General features: G+C 37.7%; 1 long non-coding RNA gene across 2 annotated transcripts in view; it reads left to right on the forward strand.

Annotated features, from left to right (window-relative positions):
• Positions 1-3436: 3436 nt before the first annotated feature.
• LOC125171255 (uncharacterized) overlaps positions 3437-19810 on the forward strand; it is a 54539-nt gene continuing 38165 nt past the window's right edge. For both annotated transcript variants that reach the window (XR_007154229.1, XR_007154230.1), the window contains exons 1-5: positions 3437-3571; positions 5375-5447; positions 6068-6393; positions 7940-8001; positions 10352-10454. This is a non-coding gene — a long non-coding RNA (uncharacterized LOC125171255). The remainder of the gene's footprint in view (positions 3572-5374; positions 5448-6067; positions 6394-7939; positions 8002-10351; positions 10455-19810) is intronic.

The following is a 19810-nucleotide window of genomic DNA, read 5'->3' on the forward strand; positions in this document are numbered from 1 at the left end:
TAAATAAAAAATCTGAACATATCTGCAACTAGTAAAGAGATTAAATCAGTAATCAAAAACCTTCCAAAAAAGAAAAACCCCAGGACCAGATGGGTTCACTGGTGAACTGTACCAAACATTTACAGAATTAATATCAATCCTTCTTAAAGTCTTCCAAAAAAATTGAAGAGAGGGGAATGTTTCCAACTTAATTTTACAAGGCCAGCATTACTCTGATACCAAAGCCAGAAGACAATATAAACTACAGACTAATGTCCCTAATGAATATAGATGCAAAAGTCTTCAGCAAAATACAAGCAAATCAAATTCAACAGCACTTAAGAAGGATCATATACCATGACCAAGTGCGGTTTGTTCCTGGGATGCAAGTATGGTTCAACATACAAAAACTAATCAATGTGATACACCACATTAACAGAACAAAGGTTAAAAAACAGAACATAACTCAAAAGATGCAAAAATCATTTGAAATATTCAACACCTCTTCATGAAAAAAACATTAAAAAAACCTGTAAATAGCATGAAATTACCTCAGCATAAAAGTACCATGTATAAAACAGCCCATCGCTAACATCATACCCACAAGTAAAAAATTAAAAGCTTTTTTCCAAGATTAGGTTAAAGGCAAGGATGCCCACTTCTGCCATTTCTATTCAACACAGTATTGAAAGGCCTAGGTAAAATAATTAGGCTAGAAAAAGAAATGAAACACATTTAAATTAGAAAGAAAGTAAAATTATCTCTGCATAAGACAGGATCTTATATGTAGAAAACTCTAAAAGTTGCACCAAAAAAAAAAAAAAACTATTAGAACTAATAATTTCAGCAAAGTTGCAGGATAAAAAAATTAACATACAAAAATCCATTGCATTTTGATATACTAATAATAAGCAATCCAGAAAAGAAATTAAGAAAATAATCCCATTTACAAGAGTATCAAAAATAAATAAATAAAATACATAGGAACAAATTTAACCAAAGAAATTAAAGACTTGTACACTGAAAACTATAAAATACTGCTAAAAAAATTAAGAGACACAAATTAATGGCAAAACATCATGTGTTCATGAATTGGAAGACTTATTGGTAAAATGGCCATGCTATTCAAAGCAATCTATAGATTGAATGCAATCTCTATTAAAATCCCAGTGGCATATTTTACAGATATAGAAAAAACACTCCTGAAATTGATATGGGACCACAAATGAACCTAAATAGTCAAAACAATCTTGAAAAGGAACAAACATAGCATCACACTTTGATTTCAAAACTTATTATAAAGCCATGGTAGTCAAAACAGTGTGGTTTTGGCGTAAAGACAGACATATAGAACGATAAAACAGAAGAGAGAACCCCAAATAAACCCATGCGGATGATCAACTGATCCTCAACAAGAATGCCCAAGAATACACGATGGAGAATGATAGTCTCCTCAACAAACGATGCTGAGAAAATTGGACAGTCACATGCAAGAGAGTGAAACTGGACCACTATCTTACACCATACACAAAAATAAACTCAAAATGAATTAAAGACATAAACATTACACCTGAAACTGAAACTTCTAGAAGAAAATATAGGGGGAAATCTTCATGACCTTGGTCTTGGCAACGATTTCTTGGATATGACATGAAGAACAATGAAAGCAAAAATAGATAAGTGGGATTACATCAAATTGAAAATCTTTTGCACAGCAAAATAGTCAATAGAGTGAAAAGGCAATCTATAAAATGGGAGAAAATATTTGCCAACCATGTATCTGATAAGTGGTTAATCTCCAACATCTATAAGGAACTCCTACAACTGAATAGCAAAACAAAAACAAAAACACCAATAACCTGATTAAAAACTAAGCAAAGTACTTGAACTTCTCAAAAAAAAAAAAAAAAAAAAAGGAATATAAATGGCCAACAAGTATATGAAAAGATGCCCAACATCACTAATCATCAAGGAGATGCAAACCACAATAAAATATCACCACAGCTATTAAGATGGCCACTGCTAGTAACTAAATGTTTGTGTGCTCCCCTCCCCCCCGATTCATATGTTGAAGCCTAATCTTTGTTGTGATGCTATTTGAAGGCAGGGGTTCTGGGAAGTAATTAGGTTTGGATGAAGTCATGGAAGTAGAGCCCCCATGATAGGATTGGTGCTCTTAGGAGATGAAGAGCCCAGAGCTCTCTTTCTCTGACCTGTGGGGACACAGTGACCAGACAACTTTCTATGAATCAAGAAGTGGACTCTCACCAGACAACAAATCTGCCAGTGTCTTTGTCTTTGACATCTAAGCCTCCAAAACTGTGAGAAATAAATGTTTGTTGTTTAAGCCACCTAGTTTGTGGTATTTTTGTTAGAGCAGCCTAAAATTATCAAAACGACAACAACACACTAGAAAGTAACAAGTGTTGGTGAGGATATGGAGGAATTGGAACACTTGTGCACTGTTGGTGGGATGCAAAATGGTGCAGTTGCTATGGAAAACATGGAGGGCCCTTGTCAAATTTAAAATAGAACTACCATAATGATCCAGCAATTCCACTTCTGAGTACATAACTACAAGAATTGAAATCAGTATCTTGAAGAGATATTTGCGCTCCCATGTTTATTGCAGCATTATTCACAATAGCCAAGAGGTGGAAACAACCCAATGAACATTTATCTGCTCATTGACAGATAAATGGGTAAAGAAAACATAGTATATATGCATAATGGAATATTAGCCATAAAAAAGAAAGAAATCTTGTCATATGCTACTATATGGAGGAACATTGAAGACATTATACTAAGTGAAATAAGCCAGTCACAGAAGGACAAATATTTCATGATTCCACTTAAATGAGTTATCTAAAACAGTCAAACTCATTGAAGCAAAAAGTAGAATGCTGGTTGCCGGGGGGCTGGTGAGGGGAAACTGGGAGTTGCTATTAAATGGGCCTAAAGTTTCAGTCACGCAAAATGAAACAGTTCTAGAGATCTACTATTCTCCATCCAGTCTATAATTAACAATACTATACACTACATTTAAAAATGTATTAAGAGGGCAGATATCATATTATGTTTTTACCACAATAACAATAATTTTTAAAAGCCTACTTAAATTTACATGCATATCAATATTCCCAGCAAAAGGAAAAAGCTGCGTGGGAAAAAAAAATTAAAAAGCTATGGATTTCCACCATGCCCAGGGATACACCAGACTTTGTAAATAATCTTGCCATTTGGAAGCCCATTCTTGGTCTTTAAAGTACTTAAAGGCTTTGAAAAAGTGCTCAGAGGTGAAACAGCAGGAAGCATCTACAACCATTTCAGAGGGAGCCTTCTGCTTCCAGGAATAAAGTCACACATTTACAGGTGCTTCCTGTTTTTTCAAACACCTTGCCCACCTTCTGCACACCAGGCTTGCATTCTGAAAAACGTCAGCCCCACAGGAAGCTGCCTGCAAATTCAGGGAGCCCTTCTGAGTCTTAACGAGGGCTTGAATATACTTTCAGAGAAATGTCAGCAAAAACTGTAGTCATTTGGGGAAGAATAAGTCTGGAAGAAAAATACACAGAGGACTAGCACCGAGAGGGTGAGAATATTTTTTTCTGTGAAAATGCTGTCTGCAAGTTACGTATTTAAACAAATACATGTGTTTTCTTTATGTTTTGGACTGCTGTGGGTGGAATTAGGAGAACTGACTGAAAGTGGGTGGCGGTTGTCATTTCTCTGTTGTAAAGGGAGGAAGGGGAAGGAGGAAGGTGAAGTGGAGAGTGGGAAAGATGGCTGCATGTCTGGAATGCCCCAACTAAGCTCAGGGGAAGAATTACTAGAAGAGTTTTTCTAGTTCGGGATGCTCACAAGCTTGTCCTGAAATTTCAGAGCTACCATCTTGAAATGATCATGTGGAATGTTGATTAAATTGTGATAGTGTTCACAGTGAGCTTTGATTAAACTATGTTGTGACCGCGCTTAACATGGTCACAGGTAGACTTGGAATGAAAATGGCAGGCTCCGTACTCAGTTTTCAAATGGGTTCAGAGAATAAGTTGTTCAAGATAATGAATGACAAATCACATATTAACAGGCAAGGAATAATCTTGGGTAATAGATTGATTTTTTTTTTTGGAATTAAAATTCAAAACTGAAGAAATTAGTAATTTCTGGCAACAATATTGGTTTAGCTCCCAAGTTTTATATTTACTTTTGTTTTTTCCACTTTTTTCCCCAATCTATACTATCAAATTAAGTTGAACTGCATAAAGATTTTTGTTTATTAAATTGACTCTGATGCTCTTTTTTCCACAATGAAATTAAAATCAGTAACCCCAAAGGTAAGCTTCTTCCAGTTAATTGGCAAAAGGGTTGGATGGGAGAAATTTCCTCTGCTGGGATTCAAACAAGTATCTGTAACCTACACTGGACTGAATTGGTCCACATACATCCTAAAGACGGTAGCAGTAAATTAAAGGAACAAAACTAAGGCTGATTAACTTCCTTTTGCTTGCAATAACAAAGACGGAAGAACTAGAATGTATTATGCTAAGTGAAATATCAGTCAGAGAAAGATTAAATACATAATTTCACTTATGTGGAATATAAGAAACAAAACAGATGAATATAGGGAAAAGGAAGGAAAAATAAGATAAAAACAGAAAGGCAAACCATAAGAGATTCTTAAAATACAGAGAACAGACTAAGGGTTGCTGGGGGGTGTTGGGTGGGGGGGTGGGCTAAATGGATGATGGGCATTCAGGAGGGCACTTGGGATGAGAACTGGGTGTTATATGTAACTGATGATTCACTAGGTTCTACTCCTGAAATCATTATTATACTATATGCTAACTAACTTGGATTTAAATTAATTTTTTTTAACGATGGAAACACCTGAATATCTTATATAACAAACAAAACCTTTCAAATACCTTTTGTTTGGAAAATTTCATACATCTAAGAGTTTGAAAAACAATGATTTTTTAAATTGTAAAATCTGTTCACAAGAATTTATTCCTCTTCCTGCTGTCTCATGTAGTTTGGGAAAGCATCTTGTTACTGGTGAGAGTATTTATTGAGAATTCCAACATGTAAATGCTACAGATTCAAAGAAGTCCTTGTCCTGAGGAACCTGACTTCCTCTCTGGACATACATGTGACACAGGAAAAAACAAACAAGCAAACAAACAAATGACAAAGGCAGACAGGATCCTAGTCACTCGGTTCTGTCACTAAATGTCTCTGGGTTTCAATTTTCTCATCAGCAAAATGAGAAAATTGGATGAGGTATTCTCTGAAACCTTTCCTAGCTTTAAAGTGTATTGACTCTAGGGTGCCTGGGTGGCTCAGTTAAGCGTCTGACTCTTGGTTTCAGCTCAGGTCATGATCTTGCGGTTCACAGGTTCGAGCCCCGAGTCAGGCCCTGCACTCACAGTGCCACCCAGACACCCCTGCAGCTTCCAGCTTTCAAGTAGGTCTGTATGACTCCTACTCCTTGCCCTTTGACCCCATTCTGTTCTCTCAGTCAGTTCCTTTATGATCTCTCTTGCTTTCAGGTCAACTTAGGCTATATGGCCAACTATCTCTAGTATTAGCTCCCATGATCCCATTTCTTTGCTTATCTGCCACCCAACGATCCCATTACTTGTTCTCGCTAATTCTACTCCTGAGCTACCGAGCACGGTTGTAGAAAATCAGAACTGTACCGAGTGTGTCTTTGATGCATTTGTTCTTTTTAACTCCAATTAGACTATCGCTGACACTCAACCATTTTTTGAAATTCTTCCATAATTACCTTCTTAAAATTTTCACCACTATTCATTTTCTTTATCCTCAGATTCTTACTGTTCTTTTACTTCTGAAGGTATCTTACATCCCATATTCCTAAAAATTTTGATGTCACCTGATACATATTTTCTCAACCTTTCCTATCATTTCACCTCAAATTTATGCTATATCTTCACTCAGGTACCTACTTAGCTAACACTTAAAACACTTATTATGATCATTTATTGTGATCCACATGGTAATATGATACATCACTTAATCTTTTCAACAACTTTGTGAAGTAAATACCATCATCTCTATTTTACAGGTGAATAAGATGTGTGCCCAACACCACCCAGCCAACAAGGAACAAAGCCAGGATTTAAATTTAGACAGTTGCAGCTCAGAGCCTACATTCTTTCTCCTCACCCTGAAGGGAAGTGGGAGAAGGAGTGTTTGTGTTTGGGTGGGGGGTGGGATTTGAACATAGATATATATTATCTTATATCCAAGATCAATCTGTCTCTTCTTCCTCTGCCTTCTACGACATCCTTACTCATCTACTCAAGGACTTTATAACTGCTGTGTCACAAATCACCTCAAAACTTGGTGGCTTAAGACAACAATCATACAGCATTGCTCACAACTCTAAAGGTAAGCTGGATGTTTCTGCTCGCGTGGGCCAGTGTGGCTAATTATAGCTGTATTCACTCACATGACCAGCTGGAGGCTTGCCTGGGACAGAATGGTCTAGAATAGACTTACATGTCTGGAAATCAGCCTAATGTCAGCTGGGTAACAAAAGTGGCTAGTCCATGTGTCACTCATCATCTAGAACATCCATTAGTGATTACAGGGTCCCCCCCCAAGGGCCAAAAGGGAGCGAGCCTCTGTGTGCAAGCACTTTACATGTCTCTGTTTGCCTCACATGTGTTATTGTCCCATTCTTCAAGCACAGTCACGGTCAGGCCCAGAGTCATCAAAGGGAACCACAACTACAAAAGCCTACAGACTTTGATGAATTATATATCACCCCTTCTCTTTGATCTCTCCCATTCTACTGACGCCTTCCCTTTATCTACCAGCTTGGTATAATATACCATTTTAGAAAATTTCCCTCCAATCCCGTTATCCCCTGAGGTACTACGTAGCTGAGTCCATGAGTATTAGTGATTGAATCACTGAAAGTTCTCTGAACTGACTTCCATAGAAAACAATGATAATGAAAGGATGAGGTAGTTCAAAAATATACAATTACTACAATAATTGTAAAGAAATTAGACAAACAAAAGACTTTGATTCAGGGAGGAATATTGTTTAGAAATGTTAGCGTAGGGTGATAATAAGGAAGCAGAATGACTTTTAGTTGGTTACCTTTCTGTTTTTAAAGTGTCTATAGACAATGCACCCCGCGTTACCTGTGCCTGAGAAAGATGCTCCCACTGCTTGGTCCTTGCACACCAGCATACCACGTTCTTTCTCCTGAGCCTTAGTGAGGGTGCAAGACATTTAACCCTGAAGTTCCATCACCTTTTATATCTCAGTATGTTTTTCAAAATGACAAAAAACACCCTAATTTTTCTCTGGCTTTCCCTAAGCTCCATTTAAAGGCATATATACTTTCAGCTTTATGAGAGAGTACATAACTGCCCCAGCACCGTGTGAGAGTTTCCATTGCTCCACATCCTTGGCCACATTCATTTTAAACCTTTCAGTTTAACAGGTATAAAATAGTATATATTTTAATTTGCACTTCTGTGCTATAAAAGCCTTGCATGCTTCGTTGTACACAATACTGAAGTGAAGTTTTTTGTTTTTTGTGCTACATCCCTCAGCCTAATTTCTTTTAGGACTAATCTCGTTCCTTTCAGTCTGTGATCTTTCAGCTGACAAATTAGTCACCAGTTTTTTTCCGGGTAAATATACCTCAAAGCAGGTGTTTACTTCACACAGTAACAGACAAGGTAGATTGCGTAAGTAGAGGTAATATGGCTGTGCCTATTCTAAGGTTCAGAGAACGTCCCTTGATTTTGTCTACAATTTTTGTTCCCTAATGTCCTCCCACAAGCTGGTAACCACCAGGAGCAGCCAAAGCCGTGTGTAAGGTTGTATTTGTGACATATGCCACTTAGCTTAAGAAAATGAAATTGCTGTAAATCTGATAAAGATGTGTTTTTGTCACTTTCCTACCCTTGCACAGCGGTGAGAGATTTAGACATGAACAGAGCTCCACTGGACTTGAATTGCTTTGATAAATCTCAGGTAAGCATCTGAGTTCTAGGGCCTCTTTCAAAACAAGAACTTCTTTTTCTTTATGTTTTAGTTCCAGGATTTTATTGGGCAGATGAAGGCTGCTTTGTTCCTTTAGAAAACCTCCCTCTCTGTTTATGTAGCTCCTCATTGACTTTCCTCTCTTTATCAAGATTTGGAAGCACAAACTGGTGTTCAATTCAGTGAAAGCATCAAAGTATCCAGCAATGTCAGATTGAATAGAACATTATATAGTTATCAATAGACATTTTGAAGCCTTTTTAAAAAGGTCATTGAGGAAAAATGTCCATGAAATAAGGAAAGGAGTCAGTGGAAATTTGTATCTATATAGATATTTGTCAGTTATGTTTCTATCTTACAAATCTATTTATCCACCTATCTAGAGAAAGGAAATATACCAAAATATTAACAGTGAGTATCTTTGAGTGAAGAGATTATGAATTAGTAAACATTTAAACATACATTTCTGATTTCCAATAGTTCGACCATGAACATGTATTTTTGTAATCCAAAATGATTAGAACAAGAAGCACTTATATGGCAAAAGTTCTGGCAAGACATTCTTATACTATGGAAGCTTTGAGGCAGTAATTTAATATATACAATATTTTATTCTTTTGCTTTCTTTAGTTTTACATTGGTTTGAGAGAATACTAATGGAATTGTAACTTACCAGATATGTTTTGTAAACATACATTCAGTAAATTCAGACATGTACAGGCAAGTCTGGTAGCCTGCTGGGTCTTTCTGCATGAAGGAAAGAGGGTCTTGGTAATGAAAAGTTATTATTTCCTTGGAGTTGACCATTGGTTCTACAATGCCCTCCCCAAACCCCATTCACTGTGGCATCCGGGAATAGTTTAATCTCTCAGGCATTGGGTGGCATTCCAGGTGACAAAGACACACATCATTACTAGAGTTAGAGTACACAAGCTTAGTTGGGGGTGACCTTGGGAATGAAAAAGAATTCAGTTACACCCTCATACAATAACAACAAGCTTCCTACTCCTTCAGAGAACAGCCATTGCCCTCAGGAGAGGAAGCTATGAAAGATAATGAGTTAAATTAATGCTTATTAATCAGCTGATACAAAGAAAATAAGTCAAAAGTCACTCAGTTTCATTAATATCATCAAAACACCATTACATCCATCTAGAGGCCCGATAGAGAAGAGAGACAGTAGATAGGTGATGTCATGAGGATCTCCTCCCCTTCTTGAGTTCTTATTGCATTATAAAAAATATCATAAATTCATTTCTTAGATCAACAAATTTAGAGATTTTTAAAATATGGTACTTTATTTTAACTTATTAAAACCCTATATACAGTTTCCTAAGACTAGGGGAGAATTTAAATTTTGCAAAGCAACTGAGCATGTATTTACAAAATGTGTCTAGCACTATACTACATATTGTGGAGGCTAAAGAGATAAGACATTCCCTCTAAAGAAAGATCTTAAGACCTTATTGGGAAGATAACAATACACATGTATATGGCATACAAACAATATTACATAGTCCAGGAGGTATGGTAGGGTGAATTATTGATGAAGAAAGTGGTCTATTGCAATTTTAGAATATAAACTCTGGATTTGGCTCCCCTGAAAATATAAGTTCCATTCCTTTTATTACTATTGGGCAAGATACTTAGTCTCTGTATTCCTCAGCTTCTTCATCTGTAAAATGGCAAAAAATTAAATCTGCTGCGTAAAGTAATCCATATGCCATGTATTCAGAAGAATTTCTGACACATAGATGGTACTCAATAAAAACTGGCTCTTACCACTGGCAAAGGTAAAGAAAAACAGTTCAGAGAATACATCTGATACTTGTAAAATATCAATTGCGAGGATTGGACCAGGGTTTTGACAGAAAGTGATGCCTTTTAGAAATGGTATGATCAGGGGTGCCTGGGTGGCGCAGTTGGTTAAGCGTCTGACTTCAGCCAGGTCACGATCTCGCGGTCCATGAGTTCGAGCCCCGTGTCAGGCTCTGGGCTGATGGCTCGGAGCCTGGAGCCTGTTTCCGATTCTGTGTCTCCCTCTCTCTCTGCCCCTCCCCCGTTCATGCTCTGTCTCTCTCTGTCCCCCCAAAAATAAATAAACGTTGAAAAAAAAAATTAAAAAAAAAAAAAAAGAAATGGCATGATCAGATTTCAAAGAACATTTTTGGGTTTGCATTTTATAAAAGGCCAGGGATTATTCATCCCAATGACAGCTACAAATCATTCCCATACAGAAAAGTGGAAAAAATAGGTCAGGTGATTATTTTCTTAAAAAATATCTCAGATCACTTATTTGAGGTTTCTCTTGAAAGTTTGAAAAGTTTATGACCATCCACAGCTCATGATGGTGACAATCCTGAGGATATAGGAAAGTCATTTCCCCTGCAGGAAGAAAAAAAATATCCTATAGGAGAGAGGAGTATGCCAAGAAGCCAAAAAAGGTAAGAAAATAATATCTATTCATTCACTCAGTCAACAAACATATGAAGTACCTACTATGTAAAACATGGCACTAAGATCGAGAATCTAACATTAGCCTGTACCCTCAAGAGTTTAATGACAATTCAGGGATAAAATGGAATGTAATGAAGGTTAGAACAAGTCCCTCCAGAAGGCACGCAAGGGGTATATATGGCAGGGATTTGGACAGACCTCCTGGAGAAGATGCTGTCTGGATGGGATGCAGGGGGACGAAATACTGCAGGTATTCATTATGGCTAGAGTGTCAGTGTGGGAAAGCATGGCATGGAACTGCACCTGGAGACTGAAGGAGGGGCCGTGTGAAGTTCTGCCTTTATTCAGAGACCCAGGGGAACCCACTGGAAGATTTAAAGAAGGGGGATGACATCTAACTATTTTTATTTCTGTAAGATCACACGGGTTGCACCATGGAAGCAAATTGGAAGTTGGACCAGAACTCAGCGTTTATGAATTTTATAGCCAAAAATCTTGTGTAGTTTTCTGTGCATATGAAGTGTAAAATGCAGTGAAACTCACTCTCTTTTAAATCTATGTGGCTTGCTGGTCCAGTCCAGTGCTATCACCCATCAGTCAGTCCTTGTCAGACTCCCACTCAGTTCCCTATAATTAGTGATACAGCTGCCACAGTAGACAAAGAGGAGGAGAATGAGGTATGAACTTTTTTGTTTGTTTTCCTTCTCATCTAGTCAGTGTAAGGAATTTCACTAGTAATTTTTTTTCTTTTGACAAAAGCATTAATATAATTTATTAACGTATCGGCTTCCCCCCTCCCAAGATCTTAACATGGCATTATGGTCTATTTAAATATTGCATTCCTGGGGCGCCTGGGTGGCGCAGTCGGTTAAGCGTCCGACTTCAGCCAGGTCACGATCTCGCGGTCCGGGAGTTCGAGCCCCGCGTCAGGCTCTGGGCTGATGGCTCAGAGCCTGGAGCCTGTTTCCGATTCTGTATCTCCCTCTCTCTCTGCCCCTCCCCCATTCATGCTCTGTCTCTCTCTGTCCCAAAAATAAATAAACGTTGAAAAAAAAATTTAAAAAAAAAATATTGCATTCCTGATGTTGATCTATGTAAGAACGATCCTGCATTGTTCTTTGTTGCAATAAAACAAAAGAGACAAAAGCAACCCAAATATCAAGAGAAAATAGATAAGTCAGCTTTTGTCAAATCACACCATAGAATTTATATATGAGCACAAGTGAAGGAAATATAGCTGCATACTTTATGAGAGATGCATCGTAGGTGTATAATGTTAAATGAAAACCACAGGTCTCTGAGGGCCACGCACAGTATAATATCATTTTTATAACACCCAAGAACAAACAAATCTGAGTTACTTATTACTTAGCAATATATGGATATGTAGTAAAAGCAAAAATAAATAGCCAGAAAATTATAAAATAATCAAGTTAGTATATTCCTCAAAGAGGAGGAAGGTAGGAACACTGGTAAGGAGCACACAGACAACTTCAAGACATTGACATTGGTAAAGTTGCAGTTCTTGCCTTTTGGAATGGCGTTGATTTCTTAATTTTGAAAACTGTGCTGTATTTAAGTAGAATGTTATATTTAGGGAAGCCGAATAAAAGGCTATGGAACTTTTACACTATATTTTATACAATTGTAATTTTTTGTTAATCTGAAAGGAAAAATTGAAAAAAATGTATATTAAAAAGAAAGAAAAACCATTCCAACCCCCTACCATCTCTGGTTATAAGATTTTGTTTCTATTTTTTTATCTTTTAATTTTTTTAAATGTTTATTTATTTTTGAGAGCCAGAGAGACAGAGTACAAGCAGGGGAGGGGTAGAGAGGCAGACACAGAATGGGAAGCAGGCTTCAGCCTCCCAGCTGTCAGCACAGAGCCTGAAGATGCAGGCCTCAAACTCATGAACTGTGAGATCATGACGTGAGCCAAAGTCAGATGCTTAAACATCTGAGCCACCCAGGTGCCCCCAAAGTTTTGTTTTAAAGGGACAACTTAACACCCTCTCAAAATAAAAGGATATTTTTTTCTCAAAATAAAAATGTTAAGAACATTTTCCTTTATGAAGAGGTAAAAAATATACATAGAAAAATATTGTGTATATATATATATAGAAGAATTCAAGTGAAAACACAGCAAGTCCCCAGATTTTACCACCAGAGGGCATAAGACATTAAGAAATAGGGCAAACAAAGCACACTGGCTTCTGAGATTCTCCGATTTTGTGGTTTGAAATCTCTCTTTAGCTACTTCCAGAAATAAACTTATTGGGAAAACAATAAGTCCTGAGGCCAGGACGAGATTAGGAGGAAAAATTTATTTTTTTGTTAAGGATGAAATTCTCAACCTTGTTCTCAAAAGTGCTCACCTACATCCATTTATTAATTACATTATTGATTTGGATTAAGCACTCCATTCAACACTGAAATAGGTTGGAAGTAATAAATTGTGATGTTTTCTCTCCTGGTGATGTTTAAGAAAAACATTGGCTGGCTAATGCAATCCAATCTAGAAAATGAGGGATGAACTAGTCCAGAATCAATGAGGCCAAGGTCTTTGAGTTCAGTTTGTATGTGGACCAATGGACATGTCTCTAAATCACTCTGACCAGTAGATGCACACTGTGGGGTGCAGAGGGAATGGAGAGAGAGTCCATATACACAGGCACCAGCCCAGCCCTGAACTGGAGAACTGAATCAAAATGAGTGTTCATCTTACTGATGTTAGGCTGATGAAATCTCCTTACGTATGTATGGTATTTTAATCTTGAAGTTAGAAATTACTTGGAGTAAAAATTTAAATTTTCCTATTCCTCTTACCATCATTCCCCCAACTCTTATTTCTACTTCCTTTCTCGCCTAAGCCCCACCCCTTTTTTTCTTTGACTGATAAATACATGGAAAAGGTGAATGGTTTTAATTTTAATGGTTTAAAAGTTATTTCAATTCTGCCAATAGTTTTTGCTGAAACAGTCTGAATGGGCAGGTGATAGGAGGCTTGGACTTGGACCCAACTGGTCTATCTCTAACCTCTGCATGACAAGGCACCTTACTTGGGTCTTTGTACTCAGGTCATTTCCTCCACGGTGCATAAAAATACTTAGTGTTCATTTCATAGATAAGAAATTTTGAGAGAAACTGTTTATGTTAGTTGGAATCAATAGGGTATTTCTATATCCCAAACCATCCATGTTGGTCTGAGGACGATCGTGACTAATACTGCACTTGTATAGCTGGAAATACCAGTGTACCACGTCTTCCTCCCTTGATGCTTTCAAATCGCTCTAAAAAGGTAAAAGTAAACTACAGAGCTGAGACAATTACCTTGACAATTTAGCCAAAAACTGTGTAAGTATTCTCGATATAAGGGCTCAGGGTCAGGAAGGATGGTGTGCGTTATTTGGAATACTTATTTATACCGTTCTCACATATTTGAGATCATTGCACTGTTGCTTTTTTACTTTTTCAGAGTAGTCCCAAAATGCATTGTCTAAAAAATACTAAAGTCTTTTTGTATTGTTGTTAATAGAGCTCATTATTTCATTTCTACTTTATCACCTTCAGTCATAAGGTTAAGTTTTCTTCTGTAGATATGAGAGCTGTTGAGCCCTGGCTCTAACTGATACATGAAAATCATCTTTTGAATCTGCCAATTCTGACTGTTCTTACTGCTATGATACCTTTAAGAGCCAAATTCTTCTTTAATGCAGTTGAGTGGAGTTTTCAAAAACAAAACTTGCCTTCATCACATTTTGGTTGACCCAGGACCTCAGTGTGAGCCCACGGAAATTGATCCTATTCTTTTGCTTTAAGCATCTAACTTCTGTGAGTCCATATTGGAAATTACACTGAGAAAAAGAAAACCACACCATGAGCTTAACAGAGTTCACTTTCCCAACTCCCATTACTCCTTTGTCTGCCCATGTGCCCCTCAGGATCCCAGATCACATTCCTCCTTTCCTGAACTCAGGTCAGATGGATTTCTTCCTTTCTCCAGCTTGAATGCCACCTTTGCTCCAATGCTTACAGAATTCTATTGTTTTGGGGACTTTCCAAGGCTGAGTTAGTTTTTATGTAGCAACTGTTTGTAGGGCAGCAAGGTTTTGCTGACATCCAAGAACAAAATGTTAAATGCTGGATCTAACTGGATAGAATCTTGTCCTAAGGATCCAGACTGAGACTGAAGTTACACCCCTCACACCTGGGTAGGCTTCAATATGTCCCTCAGGTAGCAGGGCTGGAAACTCCAAATACTACCTAGACATATGAAGAATATGCAGCTCCTTTATTTTCTATCATAGATTTACACATCTTCATTAACATCACCTCACTGGGTACCAGGGGATGGAAAGCACCCCTTTAGGGTTGCCAATATTAGGTATTAGTGTCTCTTCTCTTTTAAATGGGTTCTTCTCTTTCCAACTTCCCCTTTCTTCCTCTGCTCTTTCCAAAATGGGGAGGAGGGGGCTGATGTGATCACATGGCAGCAAGGTCAAGGCATGACAAAGCCCTCTAGATCCTCAGCGAACAGTTTGGTCCCCTCCCAGCTGATGGGTCACTGGGTCTAGATGGGGCTTTTGAATATTTTCCTGGCACATACTCTGGTCCTGACCATTTGCCTCTGGGGTATCTTCTCCCACTACAGCTCTTTGTGCATCCTCGGGCCTCTGCCAATTCTCTGGTCTTCTAAGCACCAACACATCCACTCATGGAGGCCTAAAGGACCTTTTAGAACCCCAGGAGTCAAAGTTCTGCCTCATCCATCTAGCTACTTGCCAACACCACGGTTATTCTATCACTTCGTATGTTGGCAAAGAGCCTTTGCCAGAATTTCAAGCAGTGATAGGGGAAAAATTGGAGTCTTCTTTGAACCTTCTGAGCAGGATGCATATACTGAAAACGTGAGTCCCTGACTTTTCCTTTCTTGCTTAGCAGCTACAGATTGGAAGAGAAAACATCCCATTACCTATAAGGAACTTCTTTTTATATCTTCTTTGCATACCATCTTTTTATATATTTTCTGAGGTGGTATTTTGTAAGTCTCTTTTTCTAAAGGCATAGCAGTAGACAGGTTGCAGAGAGAGAAGCTAATTCATCGACAAAGAAAGATGCATCTGGAGAGATTCCAAAAATATTCTCCCTGTCACACCTAACTTGTATATAAGTTTCAGTTTCCTCAGCCAAAAAAAAAAAAGAAAGAAAGAAAGAAAAAAGGAGAAAATAATACCTGGACCCACCCTCCAAGGGTAAAGAGCTTTGTCTCCCTCTTGAAATCCATCTGGATTAAAAACTCCAGAAAATGGAATTTTATAGACATCCATTTCATAGAGGGCTTGCCCTCTCAGAAAGTCTATGCTAGCACATAATCCTACCTGCCAGATTAGCCATAAAACAGCATGTGACACAGATACACATGCACACGGAACCATTCTCCACTTATACCCTCCCTCTCTTTGGAAATGTCCTTCAACCTGTGTTAGGCTCAAACAGCAAGATGCTGGTTAAAATTTCAATGTAGTTACAAGTCTAAAGAGTTGACTTTTCTTAAATGATTCAAAAACCTTAAACATACAACTTACAAAGACAAGAACCTTTGAGAGACAATTACTCACTCAATATTTTGTGAGCATCTACTATGTGACAAGTATTGTCTTGGGTTCTCGGATACATCAGTGATCAAAATAGACCCCAAACCCACAACAAAACAGAGGAGGCAGGGGGAAACTTTTGGAGATCATGTGTAAGTTTATAGCATTGATTGGGGCAATGGTTCCACAGGTGTATACTTACCTCCAAACACATCAATTTGTATACATTAAATATCTACATTTTTGGACAGTCATACATCAATATAGCAGTTTAAAAATAGGCTATGACCCTTACGCTTATATCTGACAAGAATGGAAAAAGGGTGAGAAAAAGGTAGGCAGATGATAAGCAATATATTAAAAGTATACATACATACACACACAATATTGTACATTAGGAGCAGACAAGTAGATTAACAGGAAAAGTAGAATACAGATTGTTACAATGATAGTTACTGTTGTATACTCATTTAGCATATTAAAAATTACTGGCTCACCTATTCATATTTCTCAGTTAGTCCAGACCTTCTAGTGTCAAGGTACCAACAGGGGAAGAAATATTGTCCCAGACGACAAATGTTACAGTTTCCAGGCTATTATCAGTTAATTAATCCTGGGCCCTGGTTGAAATTTCCCAGAGTGATTTAAACTTAATCCAGTAGCCATTTTTTTTTTTTTTTTTTTTTTTTGCCTTCCCTGCCTGCCTCTCTCCTTTCTAGAGTCACAGGGTACTTGTCAGTGGGTCTTTCCAAGACCACATCTTTCACACAGTTTTGGTTTCTGGCAATCTGTCATGTTTTCCTGAAATGATACGTTCTTAAAGGTTTACTTGGCCCACAAGACATACTGTTTTCCTTTCGTTATTATAAACAATTCTGGCATGATTTGTTAGCATTATAATCAACTTATGCTTGTTAGTATCTCTTGATAATTAGTCCAATCATCCAAGAGGCTTTGTTTCCTAGAAGATGAAAGACTGAGTTTACTCTAGGTATGTGACGAATCTATCTCCTTTCAACCCTCGATTTCTACACGTTTTCCTACACTTCTGTTCACAACCTTTCTTATTCTTGGTATGCTTCCTACTTTTTCATAACTCCTAGTATTACCCGTAATTCTCTTTACCTTGCCTACATACAGGAAAAGTAAAGATCTAAATTTAATAAAGGACCATATATCCAATAAAAGAAACCAAACACCTATGTCAATACCACAATTCTCTTAAAATCAATAAAAATTAAGCATATCTAATTATGTTCAACCTTCTTTCACATCACGATGTCTTTTGTGAACTTCACCTGTTCCCATTTTGACTATCATTATGGATTCATCAAATCATGAACTAACTTTGTTTATGACTAATTATTTTTTAATGCTCAAATGGTTTTGAGTTAGATAGTGGAACTACCTCAAAATGGACTCCATTGTCCTTTCAACACTATGCTAGGTATGTTTAAAGCATCCCTGCATTCACACAAGACTTAAACGTTTACCTAGCCTTTAAAGAGCTCTGGCTCCTTTTAGTGGAGTGTTAGAAAAGAACAAAGTCCCAGACATTAGAGAACACATTTGACATTTATTTCTCAACCTCTTTAGTGATAGAATATGTTAGGAGTCCACATGTATATTTTTAGTTTAGCTTTGAAGTCCATTTTATTTTCTTCTAAAGTATTTTTTTCTATAACATACTTAAATCCAGAATGAGATAGGACCCTTCAGAAGGGGTTCAGATCAGTATTATCACCCATTCTACCCTCCAGCTAAACCTAGAACCCAAATCCTTTTTCTTCAGCTTTTATATTTCTACTTGGAAACTGGGGAGAGCTTCACAAAAGAAATAACAGTCAGGTCTTGAAGAACCAGAGAAGATACCAGCAGATTGGTGGGGGGTGGAGGGTGGGGGGTAGGGGGTGGAGGGTGAGATATAAAAGGTACTAGATAAAACTGGCCATATATATAGGTACATCATGTGCAGAGATCTGAGGCATGAGGGAAATGGAATAGAATGATGGGATGAGAAGGCAGTGAGACGAGATCAGGGCAACATGGTAGGTTTGGTTAGTGCAGGGGGGATCTTAGTTTGCCACAGTAAGTAGTTTGATTTTTATCCAATGGGTGATCATAGAACAAAAGTAACTAGGTTATCTTAAGGAATGTCCTGGAAAACTAGTCAAAGTAAATTTATAATAAACTCAAAGAAAGTTATTTGTTTATACCATCCACCTTCCTTCAGTGTGCAAAAAATTCTTCTGGAAAGGAGTTAAAGAGGGAAAGTTTTATGTATAAAACTTTTAACAAATGATATTTTTGTAAGCTGAGGTTGGATGAATCGATTCTAATGGAGATATCATCTTGTAAGACAGTACTTATCCATCTCCTTCACCCAGAGAGGAAGGAATCAGACATTGTGCCTTTGTGGTAGGCAGAATTCTAAAATGGCCCCCCGTGATCTATGCCCTTGGTGTTACATGCACGATTCAGTTACATCTTTGATTAGGTTACATTTTACGGCAAGAGTGAAAGGATATTACAGATGTAGTTAAGATCCTAAATTAGGGGCGCCTACGTGGCTCAATCCATTACATGTCTGACTCTTGATTTGGGCCCAGGTCATGATACCACAGTCATGAGATCAAGCCCTGCATGGAGCTTCATGATAAACGTGGAGCCTGCTTGGGATTCTCTCTTTCTCGCTTTCTGCCCCTCCCCCACTTGCACCCACACATGAGCCCACACACTTGTTAACTCTTTCTCTCAAAATAAACATTTTTTGGAAAAGATCCCAAATTAGTTGGCAAATTCATCAGAAAGGAGATTACCCTGAGTGAACCTGACTTAATCAGTTGGAAGCCCTTTAAAAGGATTTTGGACTTCAATGAGGTCACAAAGTGATCCTCTTCCTGGCCTTGAAGAAGCAAGCTGCCAAAATAAGTCCCACAGCTATAAAGAAATGAATCATGCCAACAATTTTGTGAGCTCAGAAGAGTAACCTGAAATTCAGATGAAACCCATGACCTGGCCAATACCTTGACTATAGGTATTGTGATACCCTAAGCAAAGACCCAGCTAAACCAAGTCTGGATGCCTGACCCGTGGAAACAGTAAGATAATAAGTGTACACTGTTTTAAGCACTAAAATTTCTGGTAATTTGTTATGAGGCAATAGGAAGCTAACATACCTGTAGAATGGAAGGAAAGGAAAATCACATAGAATCGATACTTACCTATTAAAATAGGCTGTGTGGATATAGTTAAAGGCTACATGGATTCATATCCCAACACTATCACCTACTTGCCATGTAATTTGGGCATCTTTCTTCATGCTTACATGCCTTGATGCCCTCATTACGAAAGGAGGATAAACATAGGGTTTAACCTCATAGGATCATTTTGAGGATTAAAGGACTTAATTTATGCAAAGTCCCTACAAGGGCACCTGGCATGCAGTAAGCACACTATGAAACACTAGTTATCTTTATATGATGCTTTCTACTAATTATCAATGAATCTAGATATAGCAAAGGCTTTCTTCATGCACACCACCTCTTAAGTATCATCCTATTACAAATATTCAAGGCATCTGATAAAAAGATCAAACATATCACTGCATTGAGTTTCCATAGTCAATTTCAGTCAGAAAAAAAGGTTAAATAAAGGATAAAATAATATAAGGATAAACTTAACCGAAGAGGTAAAAGATCTGCACTCTGAAAACTACAGAAAGCTTATGAAAGAAATTGAAGAAG

This window comes from Prionailurus viverrinus, chromosome B4 (assembly GCF_022837055.1).
Source record: "Prionailurus viverrinus isolate Anna chromosome B4, UM_Priviv_1.0, whole genome shotgun sequence".
NCBI lineage: Eukaryota > Metazoa > Chordata > Mammalia > Carnivora > Felidae > Prionailurus > Prionailurus viverrinus.